This window comes from Carcharodon carcharias, chromosome 29, assembly GCF_017639515.1.
Source record: "Carcharodon carcharias isolate sCarCar2 chromosome 29, sCarCar2.pri, whole genome shotgun sequence".
In the NCBI taxonomy this organism is placed as follows: Eukaryota; Metazoa; Chordata; class Chondrichthyes; order Lamniformes; family Lamnidae; genus Carcharodon; species Carcharodon carcharias.
The window spans coordinates 12105960-12124581 of record NC_054495.1 but is presented as its reverse complement, the minus strand read 5'-3'; positions in this window follow the sequence as shown (position 1 = coordinate 12124581).

Genomic DNA, 18622 nt, shown 5'->3' with positions numbered 1-18622 from the left:
GATTCAGCACTCCGCTTCACATTTCGCCAATTTTAATTGTTGTTGTCTTCAAGGTTAGAAAAACAAGATCTGGACGTTTTTTTCTGAAAGGACGATCAAAGGATCGATTATATGGCCTTGGCAACGTGGCTTCCTTTGCGTTAACTCCATGCTGTGCATTTCCCACCGATAGCACCACTGCGAGGTAAAGAGGAAAACTTCACTATTCGTTCCTGTTTGCGGAGGTAGCAAGTTGCCAGCTAGCAGTGAATAAATGGCTGTTGCCAACTTTCCATGAGCTGTTCCATACAATTTTCACGGTGTCCCACGTGCTCAAGGAGAGTTATGTTTGCCCTGCACAGTCGGCCACATGCCGAATAGCTTGATTTTCACTGAAAACATTTCCGTGGTAGGTCACGCATTCGTTCATTTTGTTATTTATTCTTGATGTGTTTCACAGAAAAATTAAGAAGAGGTAAGTGGAAATATGCTCTAGCACCTGACCGTCTAATTTGGTCAAAAGAAAGACGAGGAAAGATGGATTCCCAGTGATTACAAATTCCAATTTAAAGTAACTTATAAATTGTCATTATTATATCTAAATTCCTCTGTGGCCTCGCCCTTCCATATAGCCTTGAGAATCCTCTGGCCTTACAACTGGCTGCAAGTTTTGTCTTCCCACCAAGCTGGTCTCTTTCTGATCGCGCAGTTCCTTCACCTTACCAATGGCGATTTATGGCTTCTACAATATGTCCCAAGGCTCCAAAGCAAGTTTCCTAAATCTTGCACCTCAAACTCTCCTTCCTCCATTAACAGTCACATATTTCCTGGGCGGTTTCCAAAGTCCACACCTCCTCATCACCCCGGATTCTGGCTAATAATTAAAATTTAGTTAAAAACATGGTGAATTGCAATGAGGTTCCTTACGCCCTGTGGCTCTTCGGTTATCGAGAATGTCTGCTAGGAACCTTAGAAACACTCAGCAGACGGTGAGCTGGCTTACATGTCCTCAGAACAAACAGGGCATCTTGAACACCTCAATGACTCTTCTGGCGAATAAAGGCTGCAACAGGACCTAACTTCCAAACGTTTTAGTTTTCTGCCATTTGTCCGAGGTGTCGTTCTCAAAAGGCAGGCGTGGAAGACGTTGTGCAACGGTTTATCCATCCTAAACTTTTGCCCGCACGGGCATCTTTCTTTCCGAGCACATCTACCATGACATCAGGTGTCCAGCGAGTGGTGTAGGGAACACTGTTGTGTTGTATCAAAACAATCACTTGAATTATGCTTGGACTGCATTTGGTCAATTGAGAAAGCGAGCATTCGAAGGTCGCAACACTAAAACTGACAGGAATCTCATGATCTGTTTTTTGTGCCTGATACCCACCTTACTCTGCAAGGCCGAAGCTGCAAGATGGAAAATGTACAGGAGGCACCACAAGTCACTTGGGTCATACCGTTAAAAGGGGCTGTGAAATAAATTACATATTAGTGGGAGGGCAGACAGGCGGACATTGTCAGCTCTCAGGATTCAGACTTCCAAAGCTGGTATTGTTCTCCAAGAGTAGCGAGGACAGACGCACCAGAGGAGTGCAGAGGATGCTCTTAAGGGATGTGCTGAAAAGCAACATGAAGAAAATGAATTTTTAACATCGACATTTCGGTGGACACCGTTTACTGATTAAACCAAATGGCACCAGGCCCTATAGCAAGGACCCCAGCACCTTCAAAACAAACAACTATAAAATGATTCGGAAAAACTGGAGAGGCCAAAGGAAAATGGCATGATTCGAATTAATGATACAGGATCTGGCAACCATCAAGACATGGGTGCATAAAGTCTGCATGTCCCGAATCTGCCTCATCAGCCATCTCTGGCTCAAGAAAGACAATCGTCCTCGCAAGTGAAGCCTAGCCAGTAATAACATTATCTGCAAGCAATTAATCACGTGACCCAATGTGACCACATGTTGCATCACCTCCCGTTTCATCGAAATTGTTTGCGTGGAAAAAACTTTGGTGTTTTCCTGGATTAAGTCACTATATACATGCTGATTGCCCTTTGCTGTAAACAGTCTACTTTCAATCTCTACCAGCAAAGTTTTTGACGACAATTCTGAGGAAGCAGTTGCTCGCAGGATGACTACTTGTGGGTTCTTACAGTACAGTTAACCATGTTGGAGAAAATCATATTTCCCGAAGAGAAATTAAACATTTGTAACATAATCAAAGAATATAGCTTGTCCTAGATCGGTTACAGCACAGAAAGAGGCCATCGGGATCTTCGCGTCGGAGGCGGATCTCTGGGTGATTATCTCGGCTGTTCTCATGCTCCAGACCTTCACCTGCAACGCATGCAACTTGCTTGCTATTCAAATAATTACTCAGCTCCCTATCAAAGGCTAGGATTGTCCCTTCGCCGAGCTCATTCTTAGACATTGCATTTAAGAACCTCATGATATGCTGCACATTTATTTTTCCCCATGTCCCGTTTGGTACTCTTCAGTAGACGTTAAATCAATGTCTTCCTTTTCTTGACCATTCCAGATGGGAACAGTCTAGGCCTGCCTAACATTTCCAGGCCCCGTCGCAAATTTGAGAAGCCCCATCAAATCTCCTTTCAATCATTTTTTTTTAAATGTTTGTACAGCCGCTCTAAATTCTCCAATCTTTCCTCCTAGAAGAAACAATCGTCTCTGGAAACATTGCCATGAATACATTCTCTATCCTATCTAACAACTTCACTTCACCCTTAACTATGATGTCCAAAATATGATACAATACCCTAGTTGAAGTTGAACTACTGGTTAAACAGTTTTACCATAACTTCCTTTCTTTGGCTGCCTATTCGTCTATTTATAAAGCCGAGGATTTCATCTGGCTAAGTGACAACATTTTCAATCTGCCCTGCATCTTGCAACCATTTGTCCTCTTATACTCACAAAGCGCGATCAGTAGTTTCAATCCCCTTTGGAATGCTATCACAAGTTGTTCATTACGTCCTCCTCCCAAAATGAATCAATTCATGCCTCTCTCTATTATTTTCACCTCAAATAGTTCCTCCAATTCCACGAGTCCAACTGTGTCCGTTTGATGTATTTCACCATCTTCCTTGCAATGCATAGCCCAGTCAAATCTGAAAACTGAAAATCTGAAAGTTTTGCCCTCAACACTAATGTTTGTGTCCTTGATGCTTCCCATGTGGAAAGATTGGAAGGGGGATACTGCGTTTTGTTTTAATGACACTTCAGTGTGGATCATCCATTTTACAAATTACAGAACTAAGCGATTGTCAACAAGCTGTAAAAGACCTAGGTGAGCAAAACATTCCTGGTGTCGCTTTCAATAACATGCCTTATTATTTTGAACCATTAAGCAAATATGTTTACATTCTTTAAAAAGTGAAGTCAGCAATTCAGACACTCGTTGTTTGGCGATAGGCCCTCATTCCCTATTGTTGATTTCAATAAAAGAAAATACAGGGCAGAAAGCAAAACAGGCTGACTATCCGATATTGGGCAGGATGAATTTCCGATGCTCCATGCGACATGTTTATTTGCTCTTTTTGTCACAACTCTTGCGCAATCCTGCACACTAACGGAATGATGAATATTGTTAACTTTATCGAATTGCTAACAGGTTGGCAAAGTGTTCTTACCAAAAACTAACCTCCCCCACTCGTCAAGAATGTTGTTTAATCTTAGAATTTTTTTTTTTATCATGTAATCCTGAGCAGAAGAAAAACTCAACACAAAAGAAAAAGGTACCTGATCTGACATATATTTCTTCAAAAAGCCAGAGATTGACAATGGCTGATTGCTTCTTTAAATGATTTGTTTTGTTTTCTTATGAGTGTTTAATGTTTTTTTTTTTACTAAGCAGATTGCTAGATTGTACCCTAAGGGTTGCCAGCAGAAGAATCCTATACGTTGGTGCATTAGTTTCTAGTTACCAAGGCAAATTTTGGAAGCTGTGTCACACAAAGTTGGAAGAAGATAAATAACATGTGAACTAATTAACTGAATAAGGAGTTTACTTAATGCTCCCTAAACAAGGTGGTGGTAACAACAGAGTAGTCGTTGGCACAGTGAATTTGGAAATAAAACGTAAGTGGTGGTTAAGAATGACAGGTTTGCTGATAGAGTTTATGAAAGAGTTCTTGGTGTCACAACTTTCAGTCAAAAGCTCCACGTTCAAGTCTCACTTCAGGACTTGCTGGCTGTTGAAGCTGTTTTCGTAAGGTGGCCGGCTGTATTGGTTACCAACCTGCAAAACCTTCCAATGCACTTGGCGGCTGGTGCTAAGAATGGGAGAGATGCTGGCCAGCCAGACTGCAGAAGTCAACATCAAATGACTGTCCTACTTTGCCAAGCATAATCATGGCCATATCCTGGAAATCTATGATCACCAACACCCTCTGAATGCAAGTTACCTGAAAACTAGGAATGAAATACCGTATGTGGTAACTTGTTCTGGTGGAGGATAGGCTCAGACATGGTACACTTGATTGGACGAAGAGATATATTCCTCTAATTTATATGGGTCGAGCTACCTTCCTGGTATCGAATTCCATAGACTTTAATATTTTTTTGAAATGCAACTCATTCCAAATTGGCAAGGGAAAAAGACAGAGTGTCGTCTATAGTTGATCGGTGACGTGCCTAACCAAGGAGAAGCACCGTGTATCTACTTAAATAATGTAATTGAATAATCGTTAAAGGGAAGAACTTGTCAAAGTTCCACAGAAAAATAAAATCTGCAAAAGCATTTATTCCACAGTTGTGCAAGTTATGTTGCCAACAGTAGCCCCGTGCATGTTACTAATTGAGACTTACTGCACTGTTAAAGATGAAATTAACGAAATGTCTTATTTTTTAAGCATGTATAATATGCAAGTAAAATATCTGAAAGCATGCCATGAAACTATTGGGTGACCGTCTCGGGGAGATTCAGTGTGATGTCTCTGTATGTTATTGCACAATCTGTACTCAAGTAAGATTATCGATGCCAGCCTTTCGCTAACTGCGACTGCAAAAACCGCACTTTGCTCTTGCTTAAAATGCATTATGAAATGGCGGCCCAAATTAGAGCTCGTATTTTTATGAATATGACACAAGGATTAGCTGAGGCAAATAATCTCTCCTTATTTAGGTGTAGGTTAAGTAGGCGCTTCAGGAGAAAGCGAGCGGGAGTTCATATCCGTAATATGAGATGCACTTTGTCGAAGTATGGAGCGTGTGGAAGGACATAATCCACTTTGTCGAATAGATTAACCTGTACTCTAAATTATGCATAGTAAGTCGGGAGGGTGGGTGGGAGGGAAAGGGGGAAACGTGCTGAAATTGAAATAATGATGAAACTCTCGCATCTCACCATTTTAGAGATTCTAACGTGCCAAGAGTCTTTAAAGCATTCAGGTGGGGAAAAAAAATGTATTTGTGTAAAATAGCCGCTGCACAAAATATTCCTGCAATTCCTAGCCCACACGTAGAATACAGAAATGCCGATCAGTAATTTTAAATGTACAGATTTAGATTTTGCCTGCATCATATAATTGCCCAGCATAGAAAGAGGGCAACCCTCCACCTTGCCTGCACCTGCTTTATGAACGGGTTTTATCCCTCTCCATCTCTCTCTCTCTCTCTCTCTCTTTCCCTCTCTCTCATTATCTGCATTCCAGAAATCGTTTCACACAACCTTCCAAACTCTTGTTCTGCAGAATAAGTTGTTGCTCCCCGCCAACTCATTCCACCCCATACTAAGATTTGTCTTCTAATAAGCTTAAATCTGTGTTTCTTTGTTGCTGGTCATCCTGGACGCGGGAACCATTTATTGTTATTTACTTTCCTAAGATTCATGATGTCAACATATTGGGCGTAATTATCATAGGGTTCATTAAAATTCTTGCCTTGATCATAAGAATCTCAGCTCCCCTCTGCCGTCTATATAAGTGATGTCCCTGGTGCTGTGGATTCAATCTTCCCTGTGCTCCCAACACGATTTGTGAATCATTGCAAAGCGATGTGCGTCGAATTTGAATACAATATCCTAAAGTGGCATATATCAAACAACAATTATTGAAAGCTGCAATGAGTGTCGACATACTGGTGAGATACACATCTTCAGCAGTGAGTTCTCCTCAATTATTGATTCCGACTAATGCGTGGTTCTGTTACTTTAGCTGGGCATCTGGCTGGACGTGGAATGGACGGCCGTTGCCATAGCATCAATTTCAGGCAACAGTCCAGGATCATTATTTGCCCCAATATGTAGCATCATCTACATTATTGTGTTATGTGCAGAGTTATCCACGCAGCAGCATGCCTTGATATAGCAACAGTTAAAAATTTAAATCCAACTGCAAACATTTGCCTTTTCATATAAAACGTTTACTGTTTCAATGATTCCGCAATGTTCCTGTTAACGTCATGCCTTGACAGAAACAAAGCTGAAAGGCAAAGAAAAAGGTAGCCAGTTTAAGGATTCGCTGTTTTAAAACTCAGATATTAACGTGTTAATATCTATGCCCCGTTTCTTTCATGATTAATTTCTCTCAAATAGCATTTAGCATTATTAATCGGAAGATCGGTTGACTTTGGTAATGGGCTATATGTGGAGAAAATCTTTCAACTTGAGGTGTCAGCCAAAATTGTGAGCCAGTAAGACAGGAGTGTAACATTAATAGAAGATAACACTCAGGAGGAAAGTATTGATCCAGAAAAAGAATAGATAGGGGAATTCGCTGCTGCATGATCCTTTCTTATCTGGAATTTCGCTACATTTTTTTTAAGGCCGAGGTCAGTTATCTATTGAGATCCCACGAAAGTTCTATCGACTTTATTATCACAGGGTAAACGTCGTGTCATCCCCACGAACATTTTAGTTCAGCACTGTCAACTCAAGATTAATAGCTCCTAGGCATTTTTAAACAAGTTTACCTCGTGCTTGCAGTCTGGTTTAATTACTTTTACTTCCAAAAATTGACGATTCCTTCCTTTGCGGACATGTTCGTGTTTGTGTCCTGACTTCAGAAGGATACATGTTGATCTCTGAATATCCAGACTGTGTTCCCTCTGGTGCTTTGCAGTCGTTTCAGTGGCCATATGTGATTGAAATTTCTCAGCGCACCTCTCTGTCAGCCAATGAGCTGAATGGCGTGCGAGATTTAAGAAATGGCATTTAGCAAACGCTGTACAGTTCATGCACTAAATAACAAATCAAACTGATGATTCTTAGCAGAATATTAAAGCGAAGTCTCTCCAATCTGTATATAGAAGCTATTTAAACAACATCAACATGCACAAAAACATTTTGCCTATTTAACCAAAGGCGCTACGAATTACACCATAACATTTCTAGGTTAACACGGATTTTAAGTTCTCCAACAAAGAAAATTCAGGAATGAAACCATGCCAATACCTCTTGTCAAATGCAGAAGTTTGTCACCAATAAAATGCAGTTAGTGGAGGAGAGTAAAATATTTCCAGCTGCATTCCTCTGTTCAAGCTCAGTTTCAAACAGCAGTGTGGGTTCCAGACACGAAGGTTAAGAGGTTTACCAGGCCAGTTTGATTGCTGTCGGGGAATGCCGGATACAAAATGGAGCTCTTCTGTCATCTGGACGAGGAAATGTAACTGATAACCTTGACAATGACATGATTCTTTTAAACCAGTTGCTTCTTTCTGTCTTAGAATTGAATGACATTCAGCAGAAGTGCAGTGAGTATTCGATGAGCCAGCAGCCATCAAGGTGTGGATTTCCCGATTGAATATAAAGCCTGTGCTGCGAAAAGAACCTGTGGTACAAAATATAATCGAGTGAAGGCATCAAAGCACATCCCCAAGGCATGAAGAGAAAATGTCTGAAAGGAAATTGCGGTTTTATCTTCTTCCCTGAAGCTGCACCAAATGTTTTATCTTCGCAGCTTCCAGCTTTTCAGCTGTGACTCAGTAAACAGAACTTGTGGTCAGAAGGTTGCAAATTGAAGTCCAGAGTTAGAAGTTGAGCGCAGGTGCAGATGCTGACACAGCAGTTCAGCCCTCAGGCAGCAATGTATTGTAGGAAGCGCCATGCAGCTGTTTAGTCCATAAAACAAGGCGAGGTCTGCCCACGAACTTGGATGTAAATGACCCAATGCCACATTTGATAGAAATGAAGGGAAGTTTTCAACCGTTGTCCTGGTAAATTCTTACCCCTTAATTAATCCGCACATAACAATGGTCTTGGGGTCCCTGGTGAGTCGGGAGGAACAAGTATCTTTGCCAAAACAGTTCAATCAGAGTGGTCATCATGTCACCAGCTTTATGTTGGCAGATGGATCGGATGGACAATTGAAAGATGATGTCTTGAGCAGAAAATTGTGATCACATCATTTTGTTGGGAAGGACGAGGTGAGGAAATTCAAGAGAACGTGTCAAAATCAAAATGGGTTTCAGGGTATTCACCCCTGGATGTCAATGTGCACAAATTGCTCAGGGTGACAAGGGACGTTGAATGGGCGTTTAAAACAGCAAAACCTACATTTAATGAAGTGTGTCATATAGCACTAAGACATGTAGGTTACAATAAATGTATACAATACTGGGGGGCCTCAACTAGAGAATTGTTTCCAATTCTGGACAACATTCTCCAGGAAAATGTGTAGGCATTATAAAGTGTGCAAAATTAAATTTTAAAAATAATTCCAGGGAAGAGGAGCTGCACTTACGTGGGTATATGGACAAGTGTTCTTCACCTCGTTGATCAGAAAATTAAGCAACTATCTGCTAGAGGTGAACGTAATCATTAGGATCCAGGAGAGACTAAACACGGGAGAGTTGATCCATTGGTAGGAATGGTCGGAAATCATTAGAAAACGAACTAAGGTAATTCACATGATAAACGGTCGTGCCAGGAGGGAGGCATTTTCTTTTCCAGCGAGTGCTTAGCATTAGGATTACACTGCTAAAGTTGTCGTGGAAGAATGTTCTATATGTGTGTTCAAGAGAGTATTAAATAATTATATCAAGAAGAGAAATACTTCGGAGGAGTGTTAATTGGAACAGCGGGACAGATCGATGAAATAAAATTAATAGAGAGATCCGGCACAGGCTCAATGTTTCGGATGGTCTCTCTCTCTATCTGTCTGGCTCCCTCGCTCCCTCTATCCCTCTCTCCCTCTCTCCCTCTCTATATGTTATACAGATGATTAGATAGAAAAAGAGACAGATATATATATAGATAGGTCGATAAGTAGATAAGTAGATATTTGGACAGATAGAAAGATAAATAGCAATTGGGCCTGATAATATAGGACAATTCTTTAACATTTCCGAATGACACATGGGCATGGATGTGCATGGATGTTGATAGTAAGCGACTGCAGCAAGGCATAAATAATCGAGCAGCATAGGCATCAAGTGGCGAATCGAAATTAATGCACATTACTCTGAAGTGATGCATTTTGGCAAAACCGTTAGAGGAGGCCAAATACCCTTATTGAAACGATTCGTTAGTGTGCAACGGAATAGATGAGGAGCTTATTTTTTTTAAGGTTGTCTTGAAATATTATAAATGTAGCTAGCTAGTTATTTGGATTATTGGGCTTAACATGTGGAGGCATTCAGCACAAAAGTAGAAATTTGTGCACAATTCTTTAACACTTTGGTTATGGGGCAGTTAACTTTGGTGCATCTGGTTATCAACATATATTCGGAAGGAGCGACTGCTCATTAAGGGGTTTCTGAAGAACATTGGCAGAATGGTTCCATGGATAATTGAAATTAACGACCATGAAGATTGGTGGACGAACATTTGTTTTCCTCTGAGCATAGAAGGCAGAGAGGAGATCTATAAGTTAATGTCAACTTTAGGTAAAGGAGAAAAAGTGATCCTGTGCTGATACGCTTAAGATACAGAGATGAGGAGGACACAGTTTTCCGCTTTGTGCACTGGGCGATTAGAACATGTCGGTCATTTGGCTTTGCAAGCGGAACTTACATGACATGGACGAAAGCAACTATATATTGAAAAAAAACCAGAATGAAGGGGGAGGAACTTTGTTAATTAGAGCCCATGTTCTGTAACTCACCATCTAGCAAGTTGGTGAAATATTACTCATTCAGTAATCTGAAAATGAATTTAAACTGGCTCATGGACTGATTAAATCGACAGGCAGACAGTGAGAGTTTGGTAAAGCAAGAATGAGTGCTTCGCTCTGGAGAATGCCGCATGGCTTCTACCGGCCATAAGGGATCTGTCACTCCCGACATGCTACCCCAAACCCACCATGTGGCTGTTACTTGCCATCAGAAATCGTCACTGAGTTGCATCAAAAATGCAACAGGAAATTGGATAAGGGCCAAAACGGGAGAGACAAATCACAATGAAACTAATCACCGGGTAAGAAAATGACAAATTCAATGCTGTCAACCTTGCTAAGATAGCTTTACCAACAACTGGGGGCTGGTGCCCGCAGTGGGAGAGATATCCAAAAGACCAATCAAACAACAGTCATATTTATAATCAGGGACTCACAGTTCATTTCAAAGGCATGACAGGGCCAGTAGTGGACAGGGCCAGCCTAGATGGCAGCGTTATAGAGTGTGGATGGAACTGCAGTAGGGGCCCTTAACACTGACTCCGGACCCAATGAAGTCACATAACATCAAGCCAAATATGGGCAAGGAACACGCCAGCTGATTACCTCGTACCAGAGTCCACACCCACCCTTGCTGCTGATGAATCAGTACTCTTCCATTTTAAACGTCACTCGGAGGAGCATTGAGGGCGGCATTGGCGCACAAATCACTGCAATCACCAACACCAAAAATGGCTTTGTAGCACCAATTTAGACTGAGCGAGACGAGTACGAAGGGACATAGGTGCTAGGATGGGACTGTGGCTAAAGGTGATGGAGCAAATAAGAGGGGGAACCAAACCTGGCTCCCCCTCACTCTCAGAAACATGCCTGCTGGAGGGGTGTGTGTCCATGAAAGTATCGGTAGCAGTGACCACCGCACATTGTGGAGACATTGTGTATACCATTCAATGTGTGTTGCCGTACAACGACCATGCCAAAGAGGATAAATTAGGAACAGAACAAGCATATCAAGCCGAGTTAGCCACGAGGCTATGTGGTCCATCCGCAGAAGCAGAACTGTACTCAATCAAAATATTTAACGTCATGTCCCAGCTTAACCTACACTCTTCAATTACCCACCTACCTCGGTATCCAGTTTGTTTCAATGAAGAGTGCAAGGGGGCATGCCAGGAGCAGCACCAGGCATGCCTAAAAACGAAGGACAACCGGGTGAAGTGGCATAGCAGATTCACTTGCGTGCCAGACAGCATAAGCAGCATGTGGTAGACAGAGCCAAGCCATTGTACAACCAATGGAGCAGATCAAAGATCTGCAGCGTTGTCACGTCCAGTTGTTAATTGTGGTGAGCGATTAAATAATACAATGGAAAAAGATCCACAAATGTCTCCATGCTTCTTGATGATGGAGTGCCAAGCATCAGGGCAAAATATAAGGCTCAAACATTTGCAATAAGTGTCTAGTAGGTGACCCATGTCATCCCCCTCCAGAGATACCCGGCATTGCAGATGCCTTACTTCAGGTTATTCGATTCATCCAATGTGATATCATGGAATGGTTGAAGGAACTGGATGTTGCAAAGGCTAGGTGCACTGAAATATTGCAGCCATAGTATTGAAGACATGCTCAAGGTCAATTTGGCGCCCTTAGCCAGACTGTTCCAGTGCGGCTACAACACTGGCATCTACCTCGCAGTGTAGTCACTCGCCCAGGTGTGTCTTGTGCACACAAAGCAGGGCAAATCAAAACAAGCCAATTACCGTCCCCTCAGTATACTACCAATCATCAGTGAAGTGAGGAAAGCGTCAGGAACTGCTATCACACGGCACTTCTTCAGCAATCACAGGCTCATTGCTCCATTTGAGTTCCGCCAGTGTCCCTCATTTCCTGACCTCATCACAGACTTGGTTTTAACATGGACAAAAGTGCTGAACTCCAGTGTTGAGGTGTGACGGTTTGTCCTTGACATCAAGGTAGAATTTGGCCGATTCATCCATCAAGGTACCTAAGCGAAATTGGAGTCAAAGGGAATCAGGGGGAGAACTTTGCGTTGGTGGACATCATACCTAGCAGGAAGAAAGATTGTTGTCGTTGTTAAAGATCAATGACCAATAGTTAAAGGGAATTACTGCAGGAATTCCTCAGGAAAAAGTTCCAGACCCAATCATTCTCAGCTGCTTTTTCAAGGAATTCCCTTCTGTCATAAGTTCAGAAGCGGGGGTACTTGCTGATGACCTCACAAATTACAGCACAATTCACGACGCCTTAAATAATGAAGCAGGTCAATTTCTAAATGCAACAAGAAAAGTGCCAATCTATGACCATATTTCTCAAGACATTTTAAAACCATCACCATATGACAATCAATGGCAATGTCTACAAGAGCTGATCAGGGGCTGGGAGCAGTGCAAATTGTAACTGATCTCCTGAAGCCCGAAAGCCTGTCAACAATCTACAAGTCACAATTCATTTTTCTGATTGAATACTCCTCTGCTGCCTGGCTGTGAGTAACTCCAACAACACTCAAGAATCTTGACAACACCCACGGCAAAACAGAGCACTTGATTTGCATCCCATACAAACACATTCAATCCATCCATGGTCGACGGACATTGGCATCAGTGAATAACATCAGTAAAATACAATACAGGGACTCAACAAGTCTCCTTTGGCAGCACCTTCCAAACTAGTGTTCGCTGCCGTCTAGAGGCACAAGGGCAGCAGGTATCTGGGAACTACACCTAGACAATTTCCTAGACAAACCACTCATCATCCTGACTTGAAATATATTGTGATTCCTTCACTGTCGTAGAATCAAAATGATCCAAATCCCTCGCTAACAGTACCGTGGAAGGACCTACTTCAGATGGACTGTAGCCCTTCAGAAAGCAGTTACCAAATCCTTCTCAAGGACAATGACAGATGGTCAGTAAATCATGTTCTCACCAGCGACGGCCAGGTCACATGAATCTATTAAAGAAGGACAAAATACAAGCTATCTGCTCAATTTCAGGCTGATTTGCAAATGCTATAAGGAATCCGATACTGTTTCTCATGCATAGCAACAGGAACCACAATTCTAAATTCTACATTGTTATCTCGTACTTTGGAAAATTCCGTGTTTGTAAAATGAGCAATATATTTGCAGTTCGTTCTCCCCTTTTTAAGGGGACCTGGATTGGCCAGTTGATAATGTCAAGCCAATAGCGCTCTGATTGGTTTCCTCTGGAAATTTTATTTTGTGAGGCTGCATTTAATTTCCGTGCACAGTTATGAACTCCAAATAGCAAAAAAACCTCACATTGTGCAGTTACGTTTTGCTGTCCATATATGTCTGACAGACTTTACATGTAGAGCGTGCAGACTGCTACTATTCATGCAATTTGCTTAGACCACACATCGATTACATAATTTGTTTCTCCCGTTGCTGATTTTGGATCATGCTTAGATATCGAGGTGTTTCCGGTTTCAAGATTATGCACATACATCACAAAACAGAGGTCCAAAAGAAGACTTGGAAACATGATATTAGAACCGAGTGATATACATTTTCTTAAAGATTGGCGTAGCTATCTAGAAAACTGAAGTCCGATTGGTGAGCTGACAAGAGTCGGTAAAAGTATGCAAGCTTTTCTGATGGAGTCCTGAACTTGGGCATCTAAATGAAATGAAGTCACTAAGCATTATTGGGATATTCAGAAGATATATCCACTCACAGGATAGTTATAATGCAGAAAGCATATTGCATGATGCACTAATGTAAAAGCCAAATTTGCATGTAATGGCAAGTGTACGAGAGAGAATGATATTGAACGACATTCCGATTAGATTCTTTGAAGCCGGGGATGCTCGTGTGGAACATAAGAACACCTGCAGTGACTGGATAGGATGAAGGCCTGATTCCATGCCATAAAATGGAATTAAATCTAAGAAACAATAAACAGGAGAATTCAAGAAAACTGGGCCAACCATATAGTATGGGGCAGGAGTAACTTGAAGCTCACCTATCAGAAAGACAATTGTCAACATCCACTGAAACAATGATTTAACCAAGTGCGCTAAAAGTCATAACTCTTAACTTGAATTTAATTGCTCAGTTTTACTGTAACGGGCTGTCTAAAATGCGCATTGCAATAACGTCTTAAATTGACAACCTATCTAAGATCGACCATTCCACCTGCCTACAAACTTGAGCAGAAAGATTTAATCTGACACCCAGTGCACCTGTGGCAGAGGACTGCAGTAATGGAATTGAAACTTTTGATGGCACCTTTAGCTGAATCACTGTCTGTCCTGTGAATTGGCGGGTTTTTTTCTGAAGTCGATCTTATGGTTCTGCTGGGGGAGTAAGAGAAGCTATCAAAGTTGTCCTGTCCAAAATTTAATCCTCCATCAATGTCAAAAAAATGGTGACTTGGCTACATCTCATTGTTGACTTTGGGATCCTATGGTATGCGACATGGTTCGAATTTGTTCTGCATTGCAGCAATACATCAGATGAATGATATTGGCTGCACAGCATTTTTGGAAGCCTTAAAGTCATGATAGGCGCTGTCGAAACGCAAATTATGTTTTACTCTCTTGCAGGAGGAGATCTTTGGGACAAAGATTCAGGTAAACAACATATTTTATTCTGCACTGCCCTTGTCATACCAGTATTGGCTCAGTCTGTAACACTCTCAATATGAGCTTGGATCTCGTGGTTTCAAATGTAGCTCGAAATCCTGATCACTAAGACTTGACTGACACTGTTGGTCACCAATAATAAACGAGTGCCGACCTGCCGGGCAGGTTATCTCTAAGGCGAGATGTTAAAGGAAGACAATATTTCCCCACTCGCCGAGGCATATTCTGATACACATTTAAGGGTTGCCTCCAATGTATTGGTATGACTGACACTTAATCAACAGTGATTTATACAAAAATCATCTTTTCTGTTCAATTTATATTTGTGGGAATTGCTGTATCATTTCCTAGATTACAGCAACAACTACAATTCTCACGAGTCCAATATAGGAGGAAAATTTCATTGACATATTCTGAATTCATGGATGAAATGAGAAATCAAGGCCCTTCATTTTTCAGTTTCTGAAGATATGCTAATGAGTCTCTTTGAGCTTAATCTATTCCGACAGCAGTGAATGCTGTAATGACATTTTTTTGAGAAAACCATATCAAAGGGATTGATAAATTTTTCGTATGCTCATTTTCAGAAATAAATGATCTCCAGACTAAACTTCAAAAATGCGGTGAGTAAATAGTTAAAATTCAGAAAACCGGTGACCTAAGAGGAAAAGAATTGGATATTTATGTGGAAATTATAAATTGAACTCACAGCAATGGATAGACTCCGACTCCCCGCGACCATGAATTGGATGAAGTGGATCTGGAAAAGTGAGTGATTTGAGTAAGCACTGGCAGGAGTTCAGCATGCAGGTCTTAAGCAGCTTCCTGAAATGATGGTCACATTTCAACGATGATCATTCATAAGATAAGAGCACGATCGGTGAGATAAGGAGTATGTAAGATTGGGTACAGTTCAGCCACAACAATTAAGCAGTTGTGGAGAGTTCAGCCAGAGATATGTTCGGAGTTTTCTGTTCTGTGCACGTGTATCTACAAGTAAGGACAACTCTCGGTGAGACCAGCTATGGATGGGGTCTGTTCTGAGTGAGGTAGGCCTGAGGAGGCTAACTATAGCTGAGTCGGAGGACGGAGAAATCCATTCGTTGTATGGCCGGCTCTGGCTGAAATGGGAAATGGGTGAGTTTGGCTACGCTTGAGCCTGCTTCTACGTGTGATCCACGATGATTCACATCCCGTATTTATTTTGTAAATTATAGGACCTGGCCGTTATGCATAAAACCGGGTATCAGCAAGTTCGAATGCAGTTGTGTTTGAGGAAGCAGATCATCCGTCTTACTCTATGATCATGCTGCATAGGCTTGAGTCAACTATGTGCGATTTCGTGTATCTTAGAGGTGCAGTCATTAAGTGTGCAACATCTGTTGGTGCAGAATGGCATAGGAAGCCTAACTTTTGTGTGACGCCTCATTTGAATGAGGTCAAGCGTATGCGATATGGATAACAATGAGCTGATATGAGTGAGATCAGATAGCGTTGAGTTGGAGAAGTGGAAAGTTAAGTTAGGGATAATGTAGGGCATGGAAGCGGTCACACCAATCAGAATTACGGTCGTGTGGAATAAACTTTACCCAAGAGATGGTGCCAGTGATTTTTGTAATAGTCGAGGTTCCGAATGGTTATTTGTGAGTGCAGAGGGTATGGCGTTTTTTTTTTCAGGATAGAGAAAATGAATTGGGCAATGGTATTTTATTGTATGTTTGAGGTCGGCAAATCTCAGTTTTGCAACGGTTACATTGCATATGGGATTGAGATCGGGTAGGAGTTATATCCTGCTTGTTTGGTGTTTGGCATGAGTGAGAGACAGACTTTTTCAGTGTATGATTGAACCTTTGTGAGAAAACGCCGGGCAGATGTCATAAATCAATGTAGAATCTCCTGGAAATATTCAGTAGTTCGCTGCAATATTTCTGGAGAGAGGAACAATTGTTGAACTTTCATGTTGATGAGACTTTCCAGCAGGCAGATATGGTCACATGGTTCATTTTTTTTTAAAAGCACAGGAGTGTCGTAGCCTGTATGTATGGTTATCCAACAAAATAAAAGCAAGTTCTCTGGTCTTTGCAAGATTGCTTTTTTGTGGGTGTTGGTAGGGGACGGTGGGTGGGTTGGCTGGTAGGGGAAGGTGGTGGCTAATTGGTTGCTGCATCTCATACATTATGATTGTTTTTACGATTAAAGTATTTGTTATTGCAAAACGCTTTGGAATTGTTGTGATTGTGATGTCAATGATCAAGCACAATGCTCTTCTTAAATTAATACTTGCACACTATGATAATGATAATGGCGGCATGCTTGCAATATTGAAGTTAAGGACCAGATTAGCTACATCCAATGTTCACTAAATACAAATTTCCAATATGTGAGCGGCTTTAATTATTTCAGAATCAATGATTTTATCTTTCACCCTTCATCAGAAGAGAACCAAAAAGCAATTGAAAAAGGTATTGAACTTAAGTACTTCTTGCGTCTAAGAGATGCCGTTTACTTTTCTATGTAATAATTGATTCTTTCAGCCGTTCTCCAAAGTGGTATATTATAAATTACTGCAAAAGCTATCAACTGAGCAATCTCGCATGAATGAGTTTGGCAGAATATATGTGGAGAAGATGATTCGTGGGAGACACCAAAGCTAGGGGATTCATAAAGGAAAACATGTAATGTAGTATGGTTTTTATCCAATATGGAATTCGTGAAATTTATCTTTATATGGAGAATGTCCAACCTCGAGCTGTATAGCACAATGTATGGAAGGGAAGCTAGATAAATGCACGTGAGAAAAAGAAAGAGTAGATTATCTTAATAGGTGAAATGAATTAGGGTAGATGGAGTACCGTGGGGAATATAACTGCCAATAGGTGGAATGACTGCATAACGGCCTCTATTTTGCTCTGAAAATGTAGTATAATGTTTCCATTTTGTGCGGTTTAAAATTATGATCAAATTTACCGCTCAATAGGCACTCGGCTGACTTATGCTTCCCCTGACTGAATTAGAGCGGGTATTGAACGGCCAGAAGTTGCATATCACCCATGTGAAGTTAGCTTCCGAACTTAGACTTCCTCCTGCTGTTCGCATTTTAGGAAGTTTATATTTTCTTCTCAAAACAGAAGAATACAGGATATCAACTTTCTACAGAATATTGGAATATAAACTCTTTATCCAACACTTTAACTAACAAGAATGGCCGAAACTACTTCCACATATGTAGCACGGTTAATATTATACAACGTCGGCAAGAGCATCAAACTATCGTAGTAACAAAACAATAGACGCAGATCCACATAAGGCTACTTTTGAACGCTTGGCAAAAAGTTTCATCAATGAGTTAGGCATTAAGAAGCATCCTAAAAGTGGGAGGACGTGTAGAGGGGCATCAATTCGGAAAGGTTTGCTGATTCTGTGATGCAGCAGCTGATTTCAGTGTTGCAATATTGTAGAAATTATAAACGGGGTGCAACAAATGGCCAATTTTACATTTCGGTGAGCTCAGGTGCAGAAAGATATTACAGAGCGAACGATGGCTGAGGCCATCGAGGGATTGGGAACAAAAATAATAAATTAGCACTTTAAAACCAAGGCATCTCGTTCCCTTTAACATCTATAAAGATGTGGAGGTTACTTTAATGACTGAAAGTAATTTTCTGTATGTATTCAGGATATTGAATTGCATGGGTTTTGCTGCACAGCAACAGGAAATTTGGCACAACCGGCCCAGTTTGAAATGCATTCTCTGCTCCCAGAGCGTCGTATCTGCCGACTATGGATTGCAACTGGGTTAGAATTTTGAAATGGAGGAAATTATTTTAATTGTGCGAAGAAACTTCGTTCAAAACAGTACAGAGTTAACATTTCGATATCGAAGAATAACATATGCACTACAGAAGCTTGGAAAAAAATAAAATGATGAAATGGGAACTT